The following is a 25,922-nucleotide window of genomic DNA, read 5'->3' as shown; positions in this document are numbered from 1 at the left end:
GGCTGTGCTGGGTGCGGGTCGCTGTGCGTGGCTGTGCTGAGTGTGGGCGGCTGTGCTGAGTGCGGGCAGCTGTGCGTGGCTGTGCTGAGTGCGGGCGTGTCACGATTCACACCGTGACTGTCAAGATCCCTCAGCCGCTGCCCACAATATGTCACGGATTGGGGTGACTTTAAACCAACAGACGGCTATCACATGTGCAGGGGGCTTATCCCAGGTATCCCTCCACTGCCACAATGTGATGAAAAAACACACACGAGGCTATTGACCTCTTAGTTTACAGCAGGGGCATATTCTAGGTATCCCACTGCTCTTCACTATACCATGAACTGCAGGGATTTGGGTCTATCCCGCTTACAGTTCCACTTAACACTTGCAGCTCTCTGGCGCCCCCCTTACTCTCAGGTCAGATTAGGTACTGCACCTGGGGTAATTAGTTGCCAGAAACGCTGCCTGCTATGTACTGGCTATTGGGTGCACTGCAGCGATGCGATAACTACTCCCACTCAGGCAGGAACAATAATTATCAAGCCGCAGTCGCTACAGGGACCCCCAAAAGCCGGCACACGGTCGCTGCCACCAGCTCCAATTGAACGGGTCTGGAGCAAACCCCAAAAAAACAGTAGCGTAATTCCCTTCAGAGACAGGGTACGGTTTAGGGCAGGAAGAACGAACTAGTATTAAATAAGATACCCCATAAATGATTTTTAGGCAGTGTTTATAAAATATTTTACAAAGATGTTACAAATGAGACAATTGCAAATATGTACAAGGTAATTATGAAAATAAAAGGATTAAAGGAAGAAAAGATAACTCACATGTTCTCAGATCATTGCATTGCAGGCAACCACACGTCCCAGCTCATTGGGCGTGCTCAGGTCTGTCCAGGAAAAACTCCAAATCTGCCTCCTGAAAGTCTCCCAGCAACTTAAAACCTGCAGGCTGTGACCTCACAGAAAGGGCTGGCTCTTCCAACCCCTCCTACCTCTTCAGTATCATTCACTGGGCATTAAATATATCTGATGCCCGTAACTTCGCCACAGAACATAAAATAATCGCACCATACCCATCACTCATCTCGCAGTACCGTGGGCACTCCGACGAGACCAAACAAGTCCTATTTGTCACGCACACTGACTGAGAAATCCCTACTTCTTCACCAGATGGAGCTACATGCCTGTGATTATAGTGATGCGTAGATCCTCCGAGTGTGATTATGACGATATATTTTGGTGTTCGTAACTTAAACGGTTTGCATAATATCTTTCAAAAACAGAACAAAGGATTTTCATGATTCTAGAAGTTTCTCTAACAGTTCCTGCTAACACAAATTTCTCTTGCAGCTATGCTAGTCGTAAATACCTTTCGTCAATAAAACTCCCCCACAAGGCAAGCTCTTCTACACAGACAGATAGAAACACAGGGAAGGAAAGAGAACCAGAGAGAGGGGGGGGGTTTAGCCCCCGCATGCTAGCAAGAAAACTAACTTATGATATTTCATACCATATCGTGACACCTCCCCCTTTTGGCGTGCGCTACGGCGGCAGGACCTCTCGGTATGCCTCTATGCGCACCTCCGTGGGTTCACCCTGGCGGTAGAGTCCTTCTGCATTACCATGCTCTTTGCCCGCTTTGTGTTTAACGGTGAAGTCAAATTGCTGAAGGGCAAGGCTCCAGCGTAGCAACCTGCCATTGGTTCCACACATGGTGCTTAGCCAGCGCAGAGGGTTGTGGTCGGTCACCACGGTGAAGGTGCGACCGTACAAGTAGGGCTGCAAACGCTGCAGGGCCCAGACTATGGCCAGGCACTCCTTCTCGATGGTGGAGTAGGCCACTTCCCTCGGCAAAAGTTTCCGGCTCAGGTACAACACGGGGTGCTCTTGGTCCTCCGAGTCAACCTGGCTGAGCACAGCACCAAGGCCAAACTCACTGGCGTCAGTCTGTACCAAGAACGGTCGACTGCTGTCGACGGCTTTCAACACAGGGGCGTTGCACAGTGCTGTTTTCAACGCCTGGAAGGCCCCCTCACAGCCATCTGTCCAGTTGACGATGTGGGGTAGCTTCTTCCTGGTGAGGTCCGTCAAAGGTTTTGCCAGGCTACTATAGTGCTGCACGAAGCGCCTATAGTACCCTGCAGTGCCCAGGAAGGACATCACCTGTTTCTTGTTCCTGGGAGTGGGCCAGTTCACGATCACGCCCACTTTGTCAGGCTCTGGCTTTAGGGTGTTTCCACCTACCCGGTGCCCCAGGTAGTGAACCTCCCTCATACCCATCTGGCACTTTCCCGGCTTGATAGTCAGTCCTGCTCGGTGAATTCGCCCGAGCACCTCCTCGAGATGCTGCAGGTGTTCATCCCAGGAGGGACTGAAGATGGCAATGTCATCTAAGTACGCCACAGCGTACTTCTCCAGTCCCTGAAGCAGGAGATTGACCATCCGCTGGAAAGTGGCAGGGGCATTCTTCATGCCGAAGGGCATGACCGTGGACTCGTACAGTCCAAAGGGTGTGATAAAGGCGGACTTCTCCTGCGCCTCGGGGCTCAGGGGAATCTGCCAGTATCCGCGACTCAGATCCATTATTGTCAGGTATTCTGCGCCAGCTAACTTCTCAAGCAGCTCCTCGATGCGCGGCATTGGGTGCGCGTCAGAGGCTGTAATGGCGTTGAGCCCCCTGTAGTCCACGCAGAACCGGGTGGTCCGGTCCTTCTTTGGCACGAGAACTACAGGTGAGGCCCACGCGCTCTTTGACCGTCGAATCACCCCCAGCTGTAACATCTCATTGATCTCCTGGCGCATAATCTGCTGCACCTGGTCAGAGATTCGATAGGGTGTTCGCCGTAGTGGGGCGTGGTTCCCGGTGTCCACCTCATGGACCGCTAACTCAGTCCTTCCAGGCCGGTTGGAGAACACGACCCGGAAGGGTTCCAGTGTGGTTTGCAACTGCAACCGCTGTGGTTCATCTAGCGAGGCGCTTACCTCCACGTCCTCAATGGACCCACGGGCCTTGGCTTGGGCCAGCATGTCCAGGAGGGCGTCTTCCTCCCCGTCTTCGGGTGCGCTGCAGACCGGTAGGATGAAAGGTTCACGTTCGTGATGAGCCTTCATCATGTTGACGTGAAAGGCCTTTCGCCTACCCCGAGTGTGGTCAAGGGTGACCACGTAGGTGACCGGGTTGAGCTGTTGGTGGACAACGTACGGGCCCTCCCAGGCTGCCTGAAGCTTATCCGTTGGTACCGGAACCAGCACCCACACCTTTTGACCCACGTGGTAAGTCCGCTCCCGGGCGTTCTGGTCGTACCAGTGCTTCTGATCAGCCTGAGCCTGCGTCATGTTGTCATGCACCAACTGCGTCAAGGTCTGCATCTTGTCATGGAAGCGCATGACATACTCCACTATGGACACTTCGGAAGGGTTCGGCTCCTCTTCCCAGGATTCTCTTATCAACCCAAGGGGTCCCCGGACTCGCCTGCCGTACAGGAGCTCGAAGGGTGAGAACCCCGTCGAGGCCTGTGGAACCTCTCTGTAAGCGAATAGCAGGTGTGGGAGGTACCGCTCCCAGTCGCGCCCTTGTGTCTCAACCAGCATGCGTAGCATCTGTTTGAGGGTACCATTGAAGCGTTCACACAAGCCATTGGTCTGTGGGTGATACGCACTCGATACCAGGTGCTTCACCTGCATTTTCTTACAGAGAGCCTCCATTAGGTGAGACATAAATTGGGTCCCTCGATCAGTAAGCATTTCCCTGGGAAATCCTACACGTGAAAAGATGGCCAACAGGGCATCCGCCACCTTATCTGCCCTAATTGACGACAGAGCTACTGCCTCTGGGTACCGGGTAGCGTAGTCTACCACAGTAAGAATATATTGCTTTCCAGAGCTGCTGGTGACGGCCAGCGGGCCCACAATGTCCACCGCAATCCTCTGGAAAGGCTCCTCTATCACTGGCAAAGGGATCAGGGGAGCCTTAAGAGCAGGCCCCGCCTTCCCCACTCTTTGGCAGGTGACACAAGAGCGGCAGTAGTTTGACACATCTGTCCCCATCTTAGGCCAATAGAAGTGTTGAGACAGCCGGGCCTTAGTTTTGCTGATCCCCAAGTGTCCAGCTAGCGGGATCTCATGGGCAATCCGCAACAACTCACCCCGGAATTGCTGCGGGACGACCAGCTGTCTTTCCCTCAACCACTCCTTTTGTGATTCTCCGGGTACTGTCTCCCGGTACAACCTTCCTCCTTCCCAGAACACCTTCTCCTTATCAGTCTCGGAGAAGCGCGTCTCGGCGAGTTGTCTCAAACTCTCTAGGCTCGCATCTGTGTGCAGAGCGGCCTGAAACTCCTGGCTAGGGGAAGCCAGAAGTGACGTCAGGGTCCCTTCCCCACGGGAGCCCTCTGGGACCTGCACTGGGTCCACCTCTGGTTCAGTCACACTGATGACTGAGGAGGGTCCGGAAGGCAGACAGGTATCTGCGTTCCGGGCACTCTGACTGTGGGTGACAGCAGCTACGTAGGCTGTCTCCCCGGGGATTTCTACAGACCCAACAGCCGACGCTGCTATGGGCTCTACCTCCCCATCCACCCCCATTACCTCAGGAGCATTGCTACTTATGGGCCAGTTACCTTCCTCGGTGGCACTGGTCAATTTCATGGCGTCACCTGTCTCACGTTTCCCATGTATCTCCCCATTTCTTGTAGCACCGACACTTGCCCCTGCTAGGGGTTCCTCAGCCGTCTCACTCCGCAGAGCGACGTGGCTGAGCACTCCTGTACCTATGGACACATCAACTTTCACAGAAACATCATTATCAGATACAGTTGGCACAGGTACAACATTTTCACCATCACTCCTAGGGAAAAAATGGTTAGCAGATGCATCACTACAAGATAAAGCATGGTCAGGTAACACATGCGATTTCCCATCATCATCATCAGGGTTAACGTTACGCTTATTAGCAGATTGGGGAGGGGTGTCAGGGACGTAGTATGCAAACAACCTCCCCAAATCAGTCCCCAACAAAACATCAGTGGGCAAATTATCAGACAGCCCCACTTCTTTCACCCCGCTCCCGGCACCCCAATCAATAAAAACCCGGGCCATCGGTAAGGGACAGCTGATGCCCCCAATCCCAGTGACAGTCAGGGTTTTCCCCGGAATGATTTCTTCAGGGGCCGCCAGTTCGGGTCGGATGAGGGTTCGTTCAGCCCCGGTGTCCTTGAGGCCTGTAGCAACACGACCTCCCACAGTGACGGGCTGTACGTTGTCACACACCCTCCCAGCCACACCACCCACCAAAAGAACTGCTGCATTAGGCCCTGGGGCCTGGGATGAGGAGTTCTTCTGCTTGGCTTGACATTGGTGACTGAGGTGTCCAGTCTGCCTGCAGTGGTAACACTGGCGAAGTTCGGTGGTAGGTCTGGTGCTGTTGGCCACGGGGACAGGACCTCTGGTGTGTTGGCTGGCAGGGGTACTGGCATTGGCTGCAGGCTTACCCCCTCTCCAGCTGGTGGTGACTGGCTTCCGCACTTCCGATCTACGGTTGGCCTCATAGGCATCGGCAATCTGCGCTGCTTTCGTCACATCGTTGGGTTCTCTGTCCATCACGAACTGTCGCACTTCAGTTGGGCAAAGACGGAAGAACTGGTCTTTGATCATCAGGTCTCGCAGCTGTGTAAAGGTGGTCACTGACAGTCCTTGGGTCCACTGGTCAAAGTGGGTCCCCAGTCTATGCACCACATCACTGTAACTGTCGTGTGGGCCACGTAGGAGGGTCCGAAACTTTTTACGGTACACCTCGGGTGTAAGCTGGTACTTGGCTATCAGAGCCTGCTTGATGGCCTCATAGTCACCATCTTGTTCTTGAGGGAGTGCAGCAAACGCCTCCAGGGCTTTTCCTCTCAGCCCTGGTGTCAGGTATCGTGCCCATTCTTGTGTAGGCAGCTGGTACTGTCTGCAGGCTTTCTCAAATGCCCGCAGAAACGTGTCCAAGTCCCCATCCTTTTCCATAACAGGAAAGTGGTCGGGCCGGGGCTTTGGTGTCTGAGCGCTGCTGGATTCACGGCTCTGGGACGACCCCTGCATTTGCAGTTGGGCCATCTGCAGCTGGTACTCCCGCTGCGCTTGGGCCTCTCGCTCGGCTCGCTGGGCCTGGGCCTCTCGCTCGGCTCTCTCAGCCTCTCGCTCGGCTCTCTCTTGGTATTGCTGGATCAGCTGCAGACGTCGGTCCAGGTCATCTGCGGGGCATTGTTGCAGAGCCAGCTGCAGGAGGAGGTCTGCACCCCCCTGGTTGCCAGTAGGGCCCGTATTCAGTGGTTGGACCTCTGCTGCAGCACCATGTTCGCTTGTGCCGGCTTCTGCGGCCTCTGGGCTCTGTGGCCTGGCTTGGTCTGCTTCACATTGCACCAGTTCAGCGACCATTTGAGCCTTGGTTTTGTTTGTACAGTCAATCTGCTGTGACATGCACAACGCCATAAGAGTGTCCTTGGACTGCTTCTTATAAAAGGTTTCTCCCAGCACAACCATGGTTGCCAAATAAAAGATAGGATAGAAAAACGAAGAAAAAGGGAGGGGATAATTACCAGTACACAATTGTCTCACAACTAATAAACACTGAGTTCGTTCTCCAAACTTATTTGCGCAGAGTTCTCGCAAGAAGTTTCTGCAAGTTTTTAGTGAGAGGAATGATTGCTCAAACCAAATCACTAATGCTCTAATATCCCACCGCTGCCACCAATATGTCACGATTCACACCGTGACTGTCAAGATCCCTCAGCCGCTGCCCACAATATGTCACGGATTGGGGTGACTTTAAACCAACAGACGGCTATCACATGTGCAGGGGGCTTATCCCAGGTATCCCTCCACTGCCACAATGTGATGAAAAAACACACACGAGGCTATTGACCTCTTAGTTTACAGCAGGGGCTTATTCTAGGTATCCCACTGCTCTTCACTAAACCATGAACTGCAGGGATTTGGGTCTATCCCGCTTACAGTTCCACTTAACACTTGCAGCTCTCTGGCGCCCCCCTTACTCTCAGGTCAGATTAGGTACTGCACCTGGGGTAATTAGTCGCCAGAAACGCTGCCTGCTATGTACTGGCTATTGGGTGCACTGCAGCGATGCGATAACTACTCCCACTCAGGCAGGAACAATAATTATCAAGCCGCAGTCGCTACAGGGACCCCCAAAAGCCGGCACATGGTCGCTGCCACCAGCTCCAATTGAACGGGTCTGGAGCAAACCCCAAAAAAACAGTAGCGTAATTCCCTTCAGAGACAGGGTACGGTTTAGGGCAGGAAGAACGAACTAGTATTAAATAAGATACCCCATAAATGAATTTTAGGCAGTGTTTATAAAATATTTTACAAAGATGTTACAAATGAGACAATTGCAAATATGTACAAGGTAATTATGAAAATAAAAGGATTAAAGGAAGAAAAGATAACTCACATGTTCTCAGATCATTGCATTGCAGGCAACCACACGTCCCAGCTCATTGGGCGTGCTCAGGTCTGTCCAGGAAAAACTCCAAATCTGCCTCCTGAAAGTCTCCCAGCAACTTAAAACCTTCAGGCTGTGACTTCACAGAAAGGGCTGGCTCTTCCAACCCCTCCTACCTCTTCAGTATCATTCACTGGGCATTAAATATATCTGATGCCCGTAACTTCGCCACAGAACATAAAATAATCGCACCATACCCATCACTCATCTCGCAGTACCGTGGGCACTCCAACGAGACCAAACAAGTCCTATTTGTCACGCACACTGACTGAGAAATCCCTACTTCTTCACCAGATGGAGCTACATGCCTGTGATTATAGTGATGCGTAGATCCTCCGAGTGTGATTATGACGATATATTTTGGTGTTCGTAACTTAAACGGTTTGCATAATATCTTTCAAAAACAGAACAAAGGATTTTCATGATTCTAGAAGTTTCTCTAACAGTTCCTGCTAACACAAATTTCTCTTGCAGCTATGCTAGTCGTAAATACCTTTCATCAATAAAACTCCCCCACAAGGCAAGCTCTTCTACACAGACAGATAGAAACACAGGGAAGGAAAGAGAACCAGAGAGAGGGGGGGGGGTTTAGCCCCCGCATGCTAGCAAGAAAACTAACTTATGATATTTCATACCATATCGTGACAGGGCGGCTGTGCTTGGATGTGCTGAGTGCGGGCGACTGTGCACGGCTGTGCTGCTTACGGACGGCTGTGCGTGGCGGCGCTAAGTGCGGGCGCTGTGCGTGGCTTTGCTGAGTGCAGGCGGCTGTGCTGAGTGCGGGCGGCTGTGCACGGCTGTGCTGAGTGTGGGAGGCTGTGTGTGGCTGTGCTGAGTGCGGGCGGCTGTGCGTGGCTGTGCTGAGTGCGGGCGGCTGTGCGTGGCTGTGCTGAGTGCGGGCGGCTGAGCGTGGCTGTGCTGAGTGCGGGTGGCTGTGCGTGGCTGTGCTGAGGGTGGGCGGCTGTGAGCGACTGTGCTGAGTGCAGGCGGCTGTGCTGAGGGCGGGTGGGTGTGCATGGCTGTGCTGAGTGCAGGCGGCTGTGCGTGGCTGTGCTGAGTGCAGGTGGCTGTGCGTGGCTGTGCTGAGTGCGGGCGGCTGTACGTGGCTGTGCTGCATACGGACGGCTGTGCGTGGCTATGCTGAGTGCGGGCGGCTGTACTTGGCTGTGCTGAGTGCAGGCGGCTGTGCTTGGCTGTGCTGAGTGCGGGCGGCTGTGCGCGGCTGTGCTGAGTGCAGGCGGCTGTACGTGGCTGTGCTGAGTGTGGGCGGCTGTGCACGGCTGTGCTGCGTATGGACGGCTGTTCATGGCGGCGCTGAGTGCAGGCGCTGTGCGTGGCTGTGCTGAGTGCGGGCGGCTGTGCTGAGTGCAGGCGGCTGTGAGTGACTATGCTGAGTGTGGGCGGCTGTGCGCTGCTGTGCTGAGTGCAGGTGCCTGTGCGTGGCTGTGCTGAGTGCGGGCAGCTGTGCTGACTGCAGGCGGCTGTGCGTGGCTGTGCTGGGTGCGGGTCGCTGTGCGTGGCTGTGCTGAGTGCGGGCAGCTGTGCTGACTGCAGGCGGCTGTGCGTGGCTGTGCTGGGTGCGGGTCGCTGTGCGTGGCTGTGCTGAGTGCGGGCGGCTGTGCTGAGTGCGGGCGGCTGTGCGTTGCTGTGCTGAGTGCGGGCGGCTGTGCTTGGCTGTGCTGAGTGCGGGCGACTGTGCACGGCTGTGCTGCTTACGGACGGCTGTGCGTGGCGGCGCTAAGTGCGGGCGCTGTGCGTGGCTTTGCTGAGTGCAGGCGGCTGTGCTGAGTGCGGGCGGCTGTGCACGGCTGTGCTGAGTGTGGGAGGCTGTGTGTGGCTGTGCTGAGTGCGGGCGGCTGTGCGTGGCTGTGCTGAGTGCGGGCGGCTGTGCGTGGCTGTGCTGAGTGCGGGCGGCTGAGCGTGGCTGTGCTGAGTGCGGGTGGCTGTGCGTGGCTGTGCTGAGGGTGGGCGGCTGTGAGCGACTGTGCTGAGTGCAGGCGGCAGTGCTGAGGGCGGGCGGGTGTGCATGGCTGTGCTGAGTGCAGGCGGCTGTGCGTGGCTGTGCTTAGTGCAGGTGGCTGTGCGTGGCTGTGCTGAGTGCGGGCGGTGGTGCGCAGCTGTGCTGAGTGCGGGCGGCTGTGCGTGGCTGTGCTGAGTGCGGGCGGCTGTGCGCGGCTGTGCGCGGCTGTGCTGAGTGCGGGCGGCTGTACGCGGCTGTGCTGAGTGCGGGCGGCTGTGCACGGCTGTGATGCGTACGGACGGCTGTGCATGGCGGCACTGAGTGCGGGCGCTGTGCGTGGCTGTGCTGAGTGCGGGCAGCTGTGCTGAGTGCGGGCGGCTGTGCGTGGCTGTGCTGAGTGCGGTCGGCTGTGCTTGGCTGTGCTGAATGCGGGTGCCTGTGTGTGGCTGTGCTGAGTGCGGGCGGCTGTGCTCACTGCGGGCGGCTGTGTGTGGCTGTGCTGAGTGTGGGAGGCTGTGCGTGGCTGTGCTGAGTGCGGGCGGCTGTGCTTGGCTGTGCTGAGTGCGGGCGGCGGTGCGCAGCTGTGCTGAGTGCTGGCGGCGGTGCGCGGCTCTGCTGAGTGCGGGCGGCTGTGCGCGTCTGTGCGCGGCTGTGCTGAGTGCGGGTGGCTGTACGCGGCTGTGCTGAGTGCGGGCGGCTGTGCACGGCTGTGCTGCGTACGGACAGCTGTGCATGGCGGCGCTGAGTGCGGGCGCTGTGCGTGGCTGTGCTGAGTGCGGGCAGCTGTGCTGAGTTTGGGCGGCTGTGCGGAGTGCGGGCGGCTGTGCTTGGCTGTGCTGAGTGCGGGCGGCTGTGCTTGGCTGTGCTGAGTGCGGGCGGCGGTGCGCAGCTGTGCTGAGTGCGGGCGGCTGTGCGCGGCTGTGCTGAGTGCGGGCGGCTGTGCGCGGCTATGCTGAGTGCGGGCGGCTGTACGCGGCTGTGCTGAGTGCGGGCGACTGTGCACGGCTGTGCTGCGTACGGACAGCTGTGCGTGGCGGCGCTGAGTGCGGGCGCTGTGCGTGGCTGTGCTGAGTGCAGGCGGCTGTGCTGACTTCGGGCGGCTGTGCGTGACTATGCTGAGTGTGGGCGGCTGTGCGTGGGTGTGCTGAGTGCGGGTGCCTGTGCGTGGCTGTGCTGAGTGCGGGCGGCTGTGATCACTGCGGGCGGCTGTGTGTGGCTGTGCTGAGTGTGGGAGGCTGTGCGCGGCTGTGCTGAGTGCGGGCGGCTGTGCTTGGCTGTGCTGAGTGCGGGCGGCTGTGCTTGGCTGTGCTGAGTGCGGGCAGCGGTGCGCAGCTGTGCTGAGTGCTGGCGGCGGTGCGCGGCTGTGCTGAGTGCGGGCGGCTGTGCGCGTCTGTGCTGAGTGCGGGCGGCTGTGCGCGGCTGTGCGCGGCTGTGCTGAGTGCGGGTGGCTGTACGCGGCTGTGCTGAGTGGGGGCGGCTGTGCACGGCTGTGATGCGTACGGACGGCTGTGCATGGCGGCGCTGAGTGCGGGCGCTGTGCGTGGCTGTGCTGAGTGCGGGCAGCTGTGCTGAGTGCGGGCGGCTGTGCGTGGCTGTGCTGAGTGCGGTCGGCTGTGCTTGGCTGTGCTGAGTGCGGGTGCCTGTGCGTGGCTGTGCTGAGTGCGGGCGGCTGTGCTCACTGCGGGCGGCTGTGTTTGGCTGTGCTGAGTGTGGGAGGCTGTGCGTGGCTGTGCTGACTGCGGGCGGCTGTGCTTGGCTGTGCTGAGTGCGGGTGGCGGTGCGCAGCTGTGCTGAGTGCTGGCGGCGGTGCGCGGCTGTGCTGAGTGCGGGCGGCTGTGCGCGTCTGTGCGCGGCTGTGCTGAGTGCAGGCGGCTGTACGCGGCTGTGCTGAGTGCGGGCGGCTGTGCACGGCTGTGCTGCATACGGACAGCTGTGCATGGCGGCACTGAGTGCGGGCGCTGTGCGTGGCTGTGCTGAGTGCGGGCAGCTGTGCTGAGTGCGGGCGGCTGTGCGTGGCTGTGCTGAGTGCGGGCAGCTGTGCTTGGCTGTGCTGAGTGCGGGCGGCTGTGCTTGGCTGTGCTGAGTGCGGGCGACATTGCGCAGCTGTGCTGAGTGCTGGTGGCGGTGCGCGGCTGTGCTGAGTGCGGGCGGCTGTGCGCGGCTGTGCTGAGTGCGGGTGGCTGTGCGCGGCTGTGCTGAGTGCGGGCGGCTGTACGCGGCTGTGCTGAGTGCGGCTGTGCACGGCTGTGCTGCGTACGGACGGCTGTGCGTGGCTATGCTGAGTGCGGGCGGCTGTACTTGGCTGTGCTGAGTGCAGGCGGCTGTGCTTGGCTGTGCTGAGTGCGGGCGGCTTTGCGCGGCTGTGCTGAGTGCAGGCGGCTGTACGTGGCTGTGCTCAGTGTGGGCGGCTGTGCACGGCTGTGCTGCGTACGGACGGCTGTTCATGGCGGCGCTGAGTGCAGGCGCTGTGCGTGGCTGTGCTGAGTGCAGGCGGCTGTGCTGAGTTCGGGCGGCTGTGCGTGACTATGCTGAGTGTGGGCGGCTGTGCGTGGCTGTGCTGAGTGCGGGTACCTGTGCGTGGCTGTGCTAACTGCGGGCGGCTGTGCGTGGATGTGCTGAGTGTGGGAGGCTGTGCGTGGCTGTGCTGAGTGCGGGCGGCTGTGCGTGGCTGTGCTGAGTGCGCGCGGCTGTGCGTGGCTGTGCTGAGCGTCGGCGGCTGTGCGTGGCTGTGCTGAGTGCCGGTGGCTGTGCGTGGCTGTGCTTAATGCGGGCAGCTGTTCGTGGCTGTGCTAAGTGCCGGCGGCTGTGCGTGGCTGTGGTGAGTGCGGGCGGCTGTTCATTGCTGTGCTGAGTGCGGGCGGCTGTGCGTGGCTGTGCTGGGTGCGGGAGGCTGTGCATGGTTGTGCTGAGTGCGGGCGGCTGAGCGTGGCTGTGCTGAGTGCGGGTGGCTGTGCGTGGCTGTGCTGAGGGTGGGCGGCTGTGAGCGACTGTGCTGAGTGCAGGCGGCTGTGCTGAGGGCGGGCGGGTGTGCGTGGCTGTGCTGAGTGCAGGCGGCTGTGCGTGGCTGTGCTGAGTGCAGGTGGCTGTGCGTGGCTGTGCTGAGTGCGGGCGGTGGTGCGCAGCTGTGCTGAGTGCGGGCGGCTGTGCGCGGCTGTGCTGAGTGTGGGCGGCTGTGCACGGCTGTGCTGCGTATGGGCGGCTGTGCGTTGCGGTGCTGAGTGCGGGCGCTGTGCGTGGCTGTGCTGATTGCAGGCGGCTGTGCTGACTTCGGGCGGCTGTGCATGACTATGCTGAGTGTGGGCGGCTGTGCGTGGGTGTGCTGAGTGTGGGTGCCTGTGCGTGGCTGTGCTGAGTGCGGGCGGCTGTGCTCACTGCGGGCGGCTGTGTGTGGCTGTGCTGAGTGTGGGAGGCTGTGCGTGGCTGTGCTGAGTGCGGGCGGATGTGCTTGGCTGTGCTGAGTGCGGGCGGCTGTGCTTGGCTGTGCTGAGTGCGGGCGGCGGTGCGCAGCTGTGCTGAGTGCTGGCGGCGGTGCGCGGCTGTGCTGAGTGCGGGCGGCTGTGCGCGTCCGTGCTGAGTGCGGGCGGCTGTGCGCGGCTGTGCTGAGTGCGGGCGGCTGTACGCGGCTGTGCTGAGTGCGGGCGGCTGTGCACGGCTGTGCTGCGTACGGACAGCTGTGCATGGCGGTGCTGAGTGCGGGCGCTGTGCGTGGCTGTGCTGAGTGCGGGCGGCTGTGCTGAGTGCTGGCGGCGGTGCGCGGCTCTGCTGAGTGCGGGCGGCTGTGCGCGTCTGTGCGCAGCTGTGCTGAGTGCGGGTGGCTGTACGCGGCTGTGCTGAGTGCGGGCGGCTGTGCACGGCTGTGCTGCATACGGACAGCTGTGCATGGCGGCGCTGAGTGCGGGCGCTGTGCGTGGCTGTGCTGAGTGCGGGCAGCTATGCTGAGTTTGGGTGGCTGTGCGGAGTGCGGGCGGCTGTGCGTGGCTGTGCTGAGTGTCGGCGGCTGTGCGTGGCTGTGCTTAGTGCGGGCGGCTGTTTGTGGCTGTGCTAAGTGCGGGCGGCTGTGCGTGGCTGTGCTGAGCGTCGGCGGCTGTGCGTGGCTGTGCTGAGTGCCGGTGGCTGTGCGTGGCTGTGCTTAATGCGGGCAGCTGTTCGTGGCTGTGCTAAGTGCCGGCGGCTGTGCGTGGCTGTGGTAAGTGCGGGCGGCTGTGCATTGCTGTGCTGAGTGCGGGCGGCTGTGCGTGGCTGTGCTGGGTGCGGGAGGCTGTGCATGGTTGTGCTGAGTGCGGGCGGCTGAGCGTGGCTGTGCTGAGTGCGGGTGGCTGTGCGTGGCTGTGCTGAGGGTGGGCGGCTGTGAGCGACTGTGCTGAGTGCAGGCGGCTGTGCTGAGGGCGGGCGGGTGTGCGTGGCTGTGCTGAGTGCAGGCGGCTGTGCGTGGCTGTGCTGAGTGCAGGTGGCTGTGCGTGGCTGTGCTGAGTGCGGGCGGTGGTGCGCAGCTGTGCTGAGTGCGGGCGGCTGTGCGCGGCTGTGCTGAGTGTGGGCGGCTGTGCGCGGCTGTGCTGCGTATGGGCGGCTGTGCGTTGCGGTGCTGAGTGCGGGCGCTGTGCGTGGCTGTGCTGATTGCAGGCGGCTGTGCTGACTTCGGGCGGCTGTGCGTGACTATGCTGAGTGTGGGCGGCTGTGCGTGGGAATGCTGAGTGCGGGTGCCTGTGCGTGGCTGTGCTGAGTGCGGGCGGCTGTGCTCACTGCGGGCGGCTGTGTGTGGCTGTGCTGAGTGCGGGAGGCTGTGCGTGGCTGTGCTGAGTGCGGGCGGCTGTGCTTGGCTGTGCTGAGTGCGGGCGGCTGTGCTTGGCTGTGCTGAGTGCGGGCGGCGGTGCGCAGCTGTGCTGAGTGCTGGCGGCGGTGCGCGGCTGTGCTGAGTGCGGGCGGCTGTGCACGTCTGTGCTGAGTGCGGGCGGCTGTGCGCGGCTGTGCTGAGTGCGGGCGGCTGTACGCGGCTGTGCTGAGTGCGGGCGGCTGTGCACGGCTGTGATGCGTACGGACGGCTGTGCATGGCGGTGCTGAGTGCGGGTGCTGTGCGTGGCTGTGCTGAGTGCGGGCAGCTGTGCTGAGTGCGGGCGGCTGTGCGTGGCTGTGCTGAGTGCGGGCGGCTGTGCTTGGCTGTGCTGAGTGCGGGTGCCTGTGCGTGGCTGTGCTGAGTGCGGGCGGCTGTGCTCACTGCGGGCGGCTGTGTGTGGCTGTGCTGAGTGTGGGAGGATGTGCGTGGCTGTGCTGAGTGCGGGCGGCTGTGCTTGGCTGTGCTGAGTGCGGGTGGCGGTGCGCAGCTGTGCTGAGTGCTAACGGCAGTGCGCGGCTGTGCTGAGTGCGGGCGGCTGTGCGCGGCTGTGCTGAGTGCGGGCGGCTGTACGCGGCTGTGCTGAGTGCGGGCGGCTGTGCACGGCTGTGCTGCGTACGGACAGCTGTGCATGGCGGCGCTGAGTGCGGGCGCTGTGCGTGGCTGTGCTGAGTGCGGGCGGCTGTGCTGAGTGCTGGCGGCGGTGCGCGGCTCTGCTGAGTGCGGGCGGCTGTGCGCGTCTGTGCGCAGCTGTGCTGAGTGCGGGTGGCTGTACGCGGCTGTGCTGAGTGCGGGCGGCTGTGCACGGCTGTGCTGCATACGGACAGCTGTGCATGGCGGCGCTGAGTGCGGGCGCTGTGCGTGGCTGTGCTGAGTGCGGGCAGCTATGCTGAGTTTGGGTGGCTGTGCGGAGTGCGGGCGGCTGTACTTGGCTGTGCTGAGTGCGGGCGGCTGTGCTTGGCTGTGCTGAGTGCGGGCGGCTGTGCGCGGCTGTGCTGAGTGCGGGCGGCTGTGCGCGGCTATGCTGAGTGCGGGCGGCTGTACGCGGCTGTGCTGAGTGCGGGCGACTGTGCACGGCTGTGCTGCGTACGGACAGCTGTGCGTGGCGGCGCTGAGTGCGGGCGCTGTGCGTGGCTGTGCTGAGTGCAGGCGGCTGTGCTGACTTTGGGCGGCTGTGCGTGACTATGCTGAGTGTGGGCGGCTGTGCGTGGGTGTGCTGAGTGCGGGTGCCTGTGCTTGGCTGTGCTGAGTGCGGGCGGCTGTGATCACTGCGGGTGGCTGTGTGTGGCTGTGCTGAGTGTGGGAGTCTGTGCGTGGCTGTGCTGAGTGCGGGCGGCTGTGCTTGGCTGTGCTGAGTGCGGGCGGCTGTGCTTGGCTGTGCTGAGCGTCGGCGGCTGTGCGTGGCTGTGCTGAGTGCCGGTGGCTGTGCGTGGCTGTGCTTAATGCGGGCAGCTGTTCGTGGCTGTGCTAAGTGCCGGCGGCTGTGCGTGGCTGTGGTGAGTGCGGGCGGCTGTTCATTGCTGTGCTGAGTGCCGGCGGCTGTGCGTGGCTGTGCTGGGTGCGGGAGGCTGTGCATGGTTGTGCTGAGTGCGGGCGGCTGAGCGTGGCTGTGCTGAGTGCGGGTGGCTGTGCGTGGCTGTGCTGAGGGTGGGCGGCTGTGAGCGACTGTGCTGAGTGCAGGCGGCTGTGCTGAGGGCGGGCGGGTGTGCGTGGCTGTGCTGAGTGCAGGCGGCTGTGCGTGGCTGTGCTGAGTGCAGGTGGCTGTGCGTGGCTGTGCTGAGTGCGGGCGGTGGTGCGCAGCTGTGCTGAGTGCGGGCGGCTGTGCGCGGCTGTGCTGAGTGTGGGCGGCTGTGCGCGGCTGTGCTGCGTATGGGCGGCTGTGCGTTGCGGTGCTGAGTGCGGGCGCTGTGCGTGGCTGTGCTGATTGCAGGCGGCTGTGCTGACTTCGGGCGGCTGTGCATGACTATGCTGAGTGTGGGCGGCTGTGCGTGGGTGTGCTGAGTGTGGGTGCCTGTGCGTGGCTGTGCTGAGTGCGGGCGGCTGTGCTCACTGCGGGCGGCTGTGTGTGGCTGTGCTGAGTGTGGGAGGCTGTGCGTGGCTGTGCTGAGTGCGGGCGGCTGTGCTTGGCTGTGCTGAGTGCGGGCGGCTGTGCTTGGCTGTGCTGAGTGCGGGCGGCGGTGCGCAGCTGTGCTGAGTGCTGGCGGCGGTGCGCGGCTGTGCTGAGTGCGGGCGGCTGTGCGCGTCCGTGCTGAGTGCGGGCGGCTGTGCGCGGCTGTGCTGAGTGCGGGCGGCTGTACGCGGCTGTGCTGAGTGCGGGCGGCTGTGCACGGCTGTGCTGCGTACGGACAGCTGTGCATGGCGGCGCTGAGTGCGGGCGCTGTGCGTGGCTGTGCTGAGTGCGGGCGGCTGTGCTGAGTGCTGGCGGCGGTGCGCGGCTCTGCTGAGTGCGGGCGGCTGTGCGCGTCTGTGCGCAGCTGTGCTGAGTGCGGGTGGCTGTACGCGGCTGTGCTGAGTGCGGGCGGCTGTGCACGGCTGTGCTGCATACGGACAGCTGTGCATGGCGGCGCTGAGTGCGGGCGCTGTGCGTGGCTGTGCTGAGTGCGGGCAGCTATGCTGAGTTTGGGTGGCTGTGCGGAGTGCGGGCGGCTGTGCGTGGCTGTCCTGAGTGTCGGCGGCTGTGCGTGGCTGTGCTTAGTGCGGGCGGCTGTTCGTGGCTGTGCTAAGTGCGGGCGGCTGTGCGTGGCTGTGCTGAGCGTCGGCGGCTGTGCGTGGCTGTGCTGAGTGCCGGTGGCTGTGCGTGGCTGTGCTTAATGCGGGCAGCTGTTCGTGGCTGTGCTAAGTGCCGGCGGCTGTGCGTGGCTGTGGTGAGTGCGGGCGGCTGTGCATTGCTGTGCTGAGTGCGGGCGGCTGTGCGTGGCTGTGCTGGGTGCGGGAGGCTGTGCATGGTTGTGCTGAGTGCGGGCGCTGTGCGTGGCTGTGCTGATTGCAGGCGGCTGTGCTGACTTCGGGCGGCTGTGCGTGACTATGCTGAGTGTGGGCGGCTGTGCGTGGGAATGCTGAGTGCGGGTGCCTGTGCGTGGCTGTGCTGAGTGCGGGCGGCTGTGCTCACTGCGGGCGGCTGTGTGTGGCTGTGCTGAGTGCGGGAGGCTGTGCGTGGCTGTGCTGAGTGCGGGCGGCTGTGCTTGGCTGTGCTGAGTGCGGGCGGCTGTGCTTGGCTGTGCTGAGTGCGGGCGGCGGTGCGCAGCTGTGCTGAGTGCTGGCGGCGGTGCGCGGCTGTGCTGAGTGCGGGCGGCTGTGCGCGTCTGTGCGCAGCTGTGCTGAGTGCGGGTGGCTGTACGCGGCTGTGCTGAGTGCGGGCGGCTGTGCACGGCTGTGCTGCATACGGACAGCTGTGCATGGCGGCGCTGAGTGCGGGCGCTGTGCGTGGCTGTGCTGAGTGCGGGCAGCTATGCTGAGTTTGGGTGGCTGTGCGGAGTGCGGGCGGCTGTGCGTGGCTGTCCTGAGTGTCGGCGGCTGTGCGTGGCTGTGCTAAGTGCGGGCGGCTGTGCGTGGCTGTGCTGAGCGTCGGCGGCTGTGCGTGGCTGTGCTGAGTGCCGGTGGCTGTGCGTGGCTGTGCTTAATGCGGGCAGCTGTTCGTGGCTGTGCTAAGTGCCGGCGGCTGTGCGTGGCTGTGGTGAGTGCGGGCGGCTGTGCATTGCTGTGCTGAGTGCGGGCGGCTGTGCGTGGCTGTGCTGGGTGCGGGAGGCTGTGCATGGTTGTGCTGAGTGCGGGCGCTGTGCGTGGCTGTGCTGATTGCAGGCGGCTGTGCTGACTTCGGGCGGCTGTGCGTGACTATGCTGAGTGTGGGCGGCTGTGCGTGGGAATGCTGAGTGCGGGTGCCTGTGCGTGGCTGTGCTGAGTGCGGGCGGCTGTGCTCACTGCGGGCGGCTGTGTGTGGCTGTGCTGAGTGCGGGAGGCTGTGCGTGGCTGTGCTGAGTGCGGGCGGCTGTGCTTGGCTGTGCTGAGTGCGGGCGGCTGTGCTTGGCTGTGCTGAGTGCGGGCGGCGGTGCGCAGCTGTGCTGAGTGCTGGCGGCGGTGCGCGGCTGTGCTGAGTGCAGGCGGCTGTGCACGTCTGTGCTGAGTGCGGGCGGCTGTGCGCGGCTGTGCTGAGTGCGGGCGGCTGTACGCGGCTGTGCTGAGTGCGGGCGGCTGTGCACGGCTGTGATGCGTACGGACGGCTGTGCATGGCGGTGCTGAGTGCGGGTGCTGTGCGTGGCTGTGCTGAGTGCGGGCAGCTGTGCTGAGTGCGGGCGGCTGTGCGTGGCTGTGCTGAGTGCGGGCGGCTGTGCTTGGCTGTGCTGAGTGCGGGTGCCTGTGCGTGGCTGTGCTGAGTGCGGGCGGCTGTGCTCACTGCGGGCGGCTGTGTGTGGCTGTGCTGAGTGTGGGAGGATGTGCGTGGCTGTGCTGAGTGCGGGCGGCTGTGCTTGGCTGTGCTGAGTGCGGATGGCGGTGCGCAGCTGTGCTGAGTGCTAACGGCAGTGCGCGGCTGTGCTGAGTGCGGGCGGCTGTGCGCGGCTGTGCTGACTGCGGGCGGCTGTACGCGGCTGTGCTGAGTGCGGGCGGCTGTGCACGGCTGTGCTGCGTACGGACAGCTGTGCATGGCGGCGCTGAGTGCGGGCGCTGTGCGTGGCTGTGCTGAGTGCGGCGGCTGTGCTGAGTGCTGGCGGCGGTGCGCGGCTCTGCTGAGTGCGGGCGGCTGTGCGCGTCTGTGCGCAGCTGTGCTGAGTGCGGGTGGCTGTACGCGGCTGTGCTGAGTGCGGGCGGCTGTGCACGGCTGTGCTGCATACGGACAGCTGTGCATGGCGGCGCTGAGTGCGGGCGCTGTGCGTGGCTGTGCTGAGTGCGGGCAGCTATGCTGAGTTTGGGTGGCTGTGCGGAGTGCGGGCGGCTGTACTTGGCTGTGCTGAGTGCGGGCGGCTGTGCGCGGCTGTGCTGAGCGCGGGCGGCTGTGCGCGGCTATGCTGAGTGCGGGCGGCTGTACGCGGCTGTGCTGAGTGCGGGCGACTGTGCACGGCTGTGCTGCGTACGGACAGCTGTGCGTGGCGGCGCTGAGTGCGGGCGCTGTGCGTGGCTGTGCTGAGTGCAGGCGGCTGTGCTGACTTTGGGCGGCTGTGCGTGACTATGCTGAGTGTGGGCGGCTGTGCGTGGGTGTGCTGAGTGCGGGTGCCTGTGCTTGGCTGTGCTGAGTGCGGGCGGCTTTGATCACTGCGGGTGGCTGTGTGTGGCTGTGCTGAGTGTGGGAGTCTGTGCGTGGCTGTGCTGAGTGCGGGCGGCTGTGCTTGGCTGTGCTGAGTGCGGGCGGCTGTGCTTGGCTGTGCTGAGCGTCGGCAGCTGTGCGTGGCTGTGCTGAGTGCCGGTGGCTGTGCGTGGCTGTGCTTAATGCGGGCAGCTGTTCGTGGCTGTGCTAAGTGCCGGCGGCTGTGCGTGGCTGTGGTGAGTGCGGGCGGCTGTTCATTGCTGTGCTGAGTGCCGGCGGCTGTGCGTGGCTGTGCTGGGTGCGGGAGGCTGTGCATGGTTGTGCTGAGTGCGGGCGGCTGAGCGTGGCTGTGCTGAGTGCGGGTGGCTGTGCGTGGCTGTGCTGAGGGTGGGCGGCTGTGAGCGACTGTGCTGAGTGCAGGCGGCTGTGCTGAGGGCGGGCGGGTGTGCGTGGCTGTGCTGAGTGCTGGCGGCGGTGCGCGGCTGTGCTGAGTGCGGGCGGCTGTGCGCGTCCGTGCTGAGTGCGGGCGGCTGTGCGCGGCTGTGCTGAGTGCGGGCGGCTGTACGCGGCTGTGCTGAGTGCGGGCGGCTGTGCACGGCTGTGCTGCGTACGGACAGCTGTGCATGGCGGCGCTGAGTGCGGGCGCTGTGCGTGGCTGTGCTGAGTGCGGGCGGCTGTGCTGAGTGCTGGCGGCGGTGCGCGGCTCTGCTGAGTGCGGGCGGCTGTGCGCGTCTGTGCGCAGCTGTGCTGAGTGCGGGTGGCTGTACGCGGCTGTGCTGAGTGCGGGCGGCTGTGCACGGCTGTGCTGCATACGGACAGCTGTGCATGGCGGCGCTGAGTGCGGGCGCTGTGCATGGCTGTGCTGAGTGCGGGCAGCTATGCTGAGTTTGGGTGGCTGTGCGGAGTGCGGGCGGCTGTGCGTGGCTGTGCTGAGTGTCGGCAGCTGTGCGTGGCTGTGCTTAGTGCGGGCGGCTGTTCGTGGCTGTGCTAAGTGCGGGCGGCTGTGCATGGCTGTGCTGAGCGTCGGCGGCTGTGCGTGGCTGTGCTGAGTGCCGGTGGCTGTGCGTGGCTGTGCTTAATGCGGGCAGCTGTTCGTGGCTGTGCTAAGTGCCGGCGGCTGTGCGTGGCTGTGGTGAGTGCGGGCGGCTGTGCATTGCTTTGCTGAGTGCGGGCGGCTGTGCGTGGCTGTGCTGGGTGCGGGAGGCTGTGCATGGTTGTGCTGAGTGCGGGCGGCTGAGCGTGGCTGTGCTGAGTGCGGGTGGCTGTGCGTGGCTGTGCTGAGGGTGGGCGGCTGTGAGCGACTGTGCTGAGTGCAGGCGGCTGTGCTGAGGGCGGGCGGGTGTGCGTGGCTGTGCTGAGTGCAGGCGGCTGTGCGTGGCTGTGCTGAGTGCAGGTGGCTGTGCGTGGCTGTGCTGAGTGCGGGCGGTGGTGCGCAGCTGTACTGAGTGCGGGCGGCTGTGCGCGGCTGTGCTGAGTGTGGGCGGCTGTGCGCGGCTGTGCTGCGTATGGGCGGCTGTGCGTTGCGGTGCTGAGTGCGGGCGCTGTGCGTGGCTGTGCTGATTGCAGGCGGCTGTGCTGACTTCGGGCGGCTGTGCGTGACTATGCTGAGTGTGGGCGGCTGTGCGTGGGAATGCTGAGTGCGGGTGCCTGTGCGTGGCTGTGCTGAGTGCGGGCGGCTGTGCTCACTGCGGGCGGCTGTGTGTGGCTGTGCTGAGTGCGGGAGGCTGTGCGTGGCTGTGCTGAGTGCGGGCGGCTTTGCTTGGCTGTGCTGAGTGTGGGCGGCTGTGCTTGGCTGTGCTGAGTGCGGGCGGCGGTGCGCAGCTGTGCTGAGTGCTGGCGGCGGTGCGCGGCTGTGCTGAGTGCGGGCGGCTGTGCACGTCTGTGCTGAGTGCGGGCGGCTGTGCGCGGCTGTGCTGAGTGCGGGCGGCTGTACGCGGCTGTGCTGAGTGCGGGCGGCTGTGCACGGCTGTGATGCGTACGGATGGCTGTGCATGGCGGTGCTGAGTGCGGGTGCTGTGCGTGGCTGTGCTGAGTGCGGGCAGCTGTGCTGAGTGCGGGCGGCTGTGCGTGGCTGTGCTGAGTGCGGGCGGCTGTGCTTGGCTGTGCTGAGTGCGGGTGCCTGTGCGCGGCTGTGCTGAGTGCGGGCGGCTGTGCTCACTGCGGGCGGCTGTGTGTGGCTGTGCTGAGTGTGGGAGGATGTGCGTGGCTGTGCTGAGTGCGGGCGGCTGTGCTTGGCTGTGCTGAGTGCGGGTGGCGGTGCGCAGCTGTGCTGAGTGCTAACGGCAGTGCGCGGCTGTGCTGAGTGCGGGCGGCTGTGCGCGGCTGTGCTGACTGCGGGCGGCTGTACGCGGCTGTGCTGAGTGCGGGCGGCTGTGCACGGCTGTGCTGCGTACGGACAGCTGTGCATGGCGGCGCTGAGTGCGGGCGCTGTGCGTGGCTGTGCTGAGTGCGGGCGGCTGTGCTGAGTGCTGGCGGCGGTGCGCGGCTCTGCTGAGTGCGGGCGGCTGTGCGCGTCTGTGCGCAGCTGTGCTGAGTGCGGGTGGCTGTACGCGGCTGTGCTGAGTGCGGGCGGCTGTGCACGGCTGTGCTGCATACGGACAGCTGTGCATGGCGGCGCTGAGTGCGGGCGCTGTGCGTGGCTGTGCTGAGTGCGGGCAGCTATGCTGAGTTTGGGTGGCTGTGCGGAGTGCGGGCGGCTGTACTTGGCTGTGCTGAGTGCAGGCGGCTGTGCTTGGCTGTGCTGAGTGCGGGCGGCTGTGCGCGGCTGTGCTGAGTGCGGGCGGCTGTGCGCGGCTATGCTGAGTGCGGGCGGCTGTACGCGGCTGTGCTGAGTGCGGGCGACTGTGCACGGCTGTGCTGCGTACGGACAGCTGTGCGTGGCGGCGCTGAGTGCGGGCGCTGTGCGTGGCTGTGCTGAGTGCAGGCGGCTGTGCTGACTTTGGGCGGCTGTGCGTGACTATGCTGAGTGTGGGCGGCTGTGCGTGGGTGTGCTGAGTGCGGGTGCCTGTGCTTGGCTGTGCTGAGTGCGGGCGGCTGTGCTTGGCTGTGCTGAGCGTCGGCGGCTGTGCGTGGCTGTGCTTAATGCGGGCAGCTGTTCGTGGCTGTGCTAAGTGCGGGCGGCTGTGATCACTGCGGGTGGCTGTGTGTGGCTGTGCTGAGTGTGGGAGTCTGTGCGTGGCTGTGCTGAGTGCGGGCGGCTGTGCTTGGCTGTGCTGAGTGCGGGCGGCTGTGCTTGGCTGTGCTGAGCGTCGGCGGCTGTGCGTGGCTGTGCTGAGTGCCGGTGGCTGTGCGTGGCTGTGCTTAATGCGGGCAGCTGTTCGTGGCTGTGCTAAGTGCCGGCGGCTGTGCGTGGCTGTGGTGAGTGCGGGCGGCTGTTCATTGCTGTGCTGAGTGCCGGCGGCTGTGCGTGGCTGTGCTGGGTGCGGGAGGCTGTGCATGGTTGTGCTGAGTGCGGGCGGCTGAGCGTGGCTGTGCTGAGTGCGGGTGGCTGTGCGTGGCTGTGCTGAGGGTGGGCGGCTGTGAGCGACTGTGCTGAGTGCAGGCGGCTGTGCTGAGGGCGGGCGGGTGTGCGTGGCTGTGCTGAGTGCAGGCGGCTGTGCATGGCTGTGCTGAGTGCAGGTGGCTGTGCGTGGCTGTGCTGAGTGCGGGCGGTGGTGCGCAGCTGTGCTGAGTGCGGGCGGCTGTGCGCGGCTGTGCTGAGTGTGGGCGGCTGTGCGCGGCTGTGCTGCGTATGGGCGGCTGTGCGTTGCGGTGCTGAGTGCGGGCGCTGTGCGTGGCTGTGCTGATTGCAGGCGGCTGTGCTGACTTCGGGCGGCTGTGCATGACTATGCTGAGTGTGGGCGGCTGTGCGTGGGTGTGCTGAGTGTGGGTGCCTATGCGTGGCTGTGCTGAGTGCGGGCGGCTGTGCTCACTGCGGGCGGCTGTGTGTGGCTGTGCTGAGTGTGGGAGGCTGTGCGTGGCTGTGCTGAGTGTGGGCGGCTGTGCTTGGCTGTGCTGAGTGCGGGCGGCTGTGCTTGGCTGTGCTGAGTGCGGGCGGCGGTGCGCAGCTGTGCTGAGTGCTGGCGGCGGTGCGCGGCTGTGCTGAGTGCGGGCGGCTGTGCGCGTCCGTGCTGAGTGCGGGCGGCTGTGCGCGGCTGTGCTGAGTGCGGGCGGCTGTACGCGGCTGTGCTGAGTGCGGGCGGCTGTGCACGGCTGTGCTGCGTACGGACAGCTGTGCATGGCGGCGCTGAGTGCGGGCGCTGTGCGTGGCTGTGCTGAGTGCGGGCGGCTGTGCTGAGTGCTGGCGGTGGTGCGCGGCTCTGCTGAGTGCGGGCGGCTGTGCGCGTCTGTGCGCAGCTGTGCTGAGTGCGGGTGGCTGTACGCGGCTGTGCTGAGTGCGGGCGGCTGTGCACGGCTGTGCTGCATACGGACAGCTGTGCATGGCGGCGCTGAGTGCGGGCGCTGTGCGTGGCTGTGCTGAGTGCGGGCAGCTATGCTGAGTTTGGGTGGCTGTGCGGAGTGCGGGCGGCTGTGCGTGGCTGTGCTGAGTGTCGGCGGCTGTGCGTGGCTGTGCTTAGTGCGGGCGGCTGTTCGTGGCTGTGCTAAGTGCGGGCGGCTGTGCGTGGCTGTGCTGAGCGTCGGCGGCTGTGCGTGGCTGTGCTGAGTGCCGGTGGCTGTGCGTGGCTGTGCTTAATGCAGGCGGCTGTTTGTGGCTGTGCTAAGTGCTGGCGTCTCTGCGTGGCTGTCGTGAGTGCGGGCGGCTGTGCATTGCTGTGCTGAGTACGGGCGGCTGTGCGTGGCTGTGCTGGGTGCGGGAGGCTGTGCCTGGTTGTGCTGAGTGCGGGTGGCTGTGCGTGGCTGTGCTGAAGGTGGGCGGCTGTGAGCGACTGTGCTGAGTGCAGGCGGCTGTGCTGAGGGTGGGCGGGTGTTCGTGGCTGTGCTGAATGCGGGCGGCTGTGTGTGGCTGTGCTGAGTGCGGGCGGTGGAGCGCAGGTGTGCTGAGTGCGGGCGGCTGTGCGCGGCTGTGCTGAGTGCGGGCGGCTGTGCTTGGCTGTGCTGAGTGCAGGCGGCGGTGCGCAGCAGTGCTGAGTGCGGGCGGCGGTGCACGGCTGTGCTGAGTGGGGGTGCCTGTGCGTGGCAGTGCTGAGTGCGGGCGGCTGTGCTCACTGCGGGCGGCTGTGTGTGGCTGTGCTGAGTGTGGGAGGCTGTGCGTGGCTGTGCTAAGTGCGGTCGGCTGTGCGTGGCTGTGCTGAGCGTCGGCGGCTGTGCGTGGCTGTGCTGAGTGTCGGCGGCTGTGCGTGGCTGTGCTTAGTGCGGGCGGCTGTTCGTGGCTGTGCTAAGTGCGGGCGGCTGTGCGTGGCTGTGGTGAGTGCGGGCGGCTGTGCATTGCTGTGCTGAGTGCGGGCGGCTGTGCATGGCTGTGCTGAGGGTGGGCGGCTGTGAACGACTGTGCTGAGTGCAGGCGGCTGTGCTGAGGGCGGGCGGCTGTGCGTGGCTGTGCTGAGTGCAGGCGGCTGTGCGTGGCTGTGCTGAGTGCGAGCGGCTGTTTGTGGCTGTGCTGAGTGCGGGCGGTGGTGCGCAGCTGTGCTGAGTGCGGGCGGCTGTGCACGGCTGTGCTGAGTGTGGGAGGCTGTGCGTGGCTGTGCTGAGTGCGGGCGGCTGTGCGTGGCTGTGCTGAGTGCGGGCGGCTGTGCGTGGCTGTGCTGAGCGTCGGCGGCTGTACGTGGCTGTGCTGAGTGCCGGCGGCTGTGCGTGGCTGTGCTTAATGTGGGCGGCTGTTCGTGGCTGTGATAAGTGCCGGCGGCTGTGCGTGGCTGTGGTGAGTGCGGGCGGCTGTCCATTGCTGTGCTGAGTGCGGGCGGCAGTGCGTGGCTGTGCTGGGTGCGGGAGGCTGTGCTTGGTTGTGCTGAGTGCGGGCGGCTGAGCGTGGCTGTGCTGAGTACGTGTGGCTGTGCGTGGCTGTGCTGAGGGTGGGCGGCTTTGATCAACTGTGCTGAGTGCAGGCGGCTGTGCAGAGGGCGGGCGGCTGTCCGTGGCTGTGCTGAGTGCAGGCGGCTGTGCGTGGCTGTGCTGAGAGCGGGCGGCTGTGCGTGGCTGTGCTGAGTGCCGGCGGTGGTGCGCAGCTGTGCTGAGTGCGGGCGGCTGTGCGCGGCTGTGCTGAGTGCGGGCGGCTGTGCGCAGCTGTGCTGCGTACGGGTGGCTGTGCTTGGCGGTGCTGAGTGCAGGCGCTGTGCGTGGCTGTGCTGAGTGCGGGCGGCTGTGCTGAGTGCAGGCGGCTGTGAGTGACTATGCTGAGTGTGGGCGGCTGTGCGCTGCTGTGCTGAGTGCAGGTGCCTGTGCGTGGCTGTGCTGAGTGCGGGCGGCCGTGCTAACTGCAGGCGGCTGTGCGTGGCTGTGCTGGGTGCAGGTCGCTGTTCGTGGCTGTGCTG

Source organism: Ranitomeya variabilis, chromosome 4 (genome assembly GCF_051348905.1).
Source record: "Ranitomeya variabilis isolate aRanVar5 chromosome 4, aRanVar5.hap1, whole genome shotgun sequence".
Taxonomy (NCBI): Eukaryota; Metazoa; Chordata; class Amphibia; order Anura; family Dendrobatidae; genus Ranitomeya; species Ranitomeya variabilis.
This window is presented reverse-complemented; position numbering follows the sequence as displayed.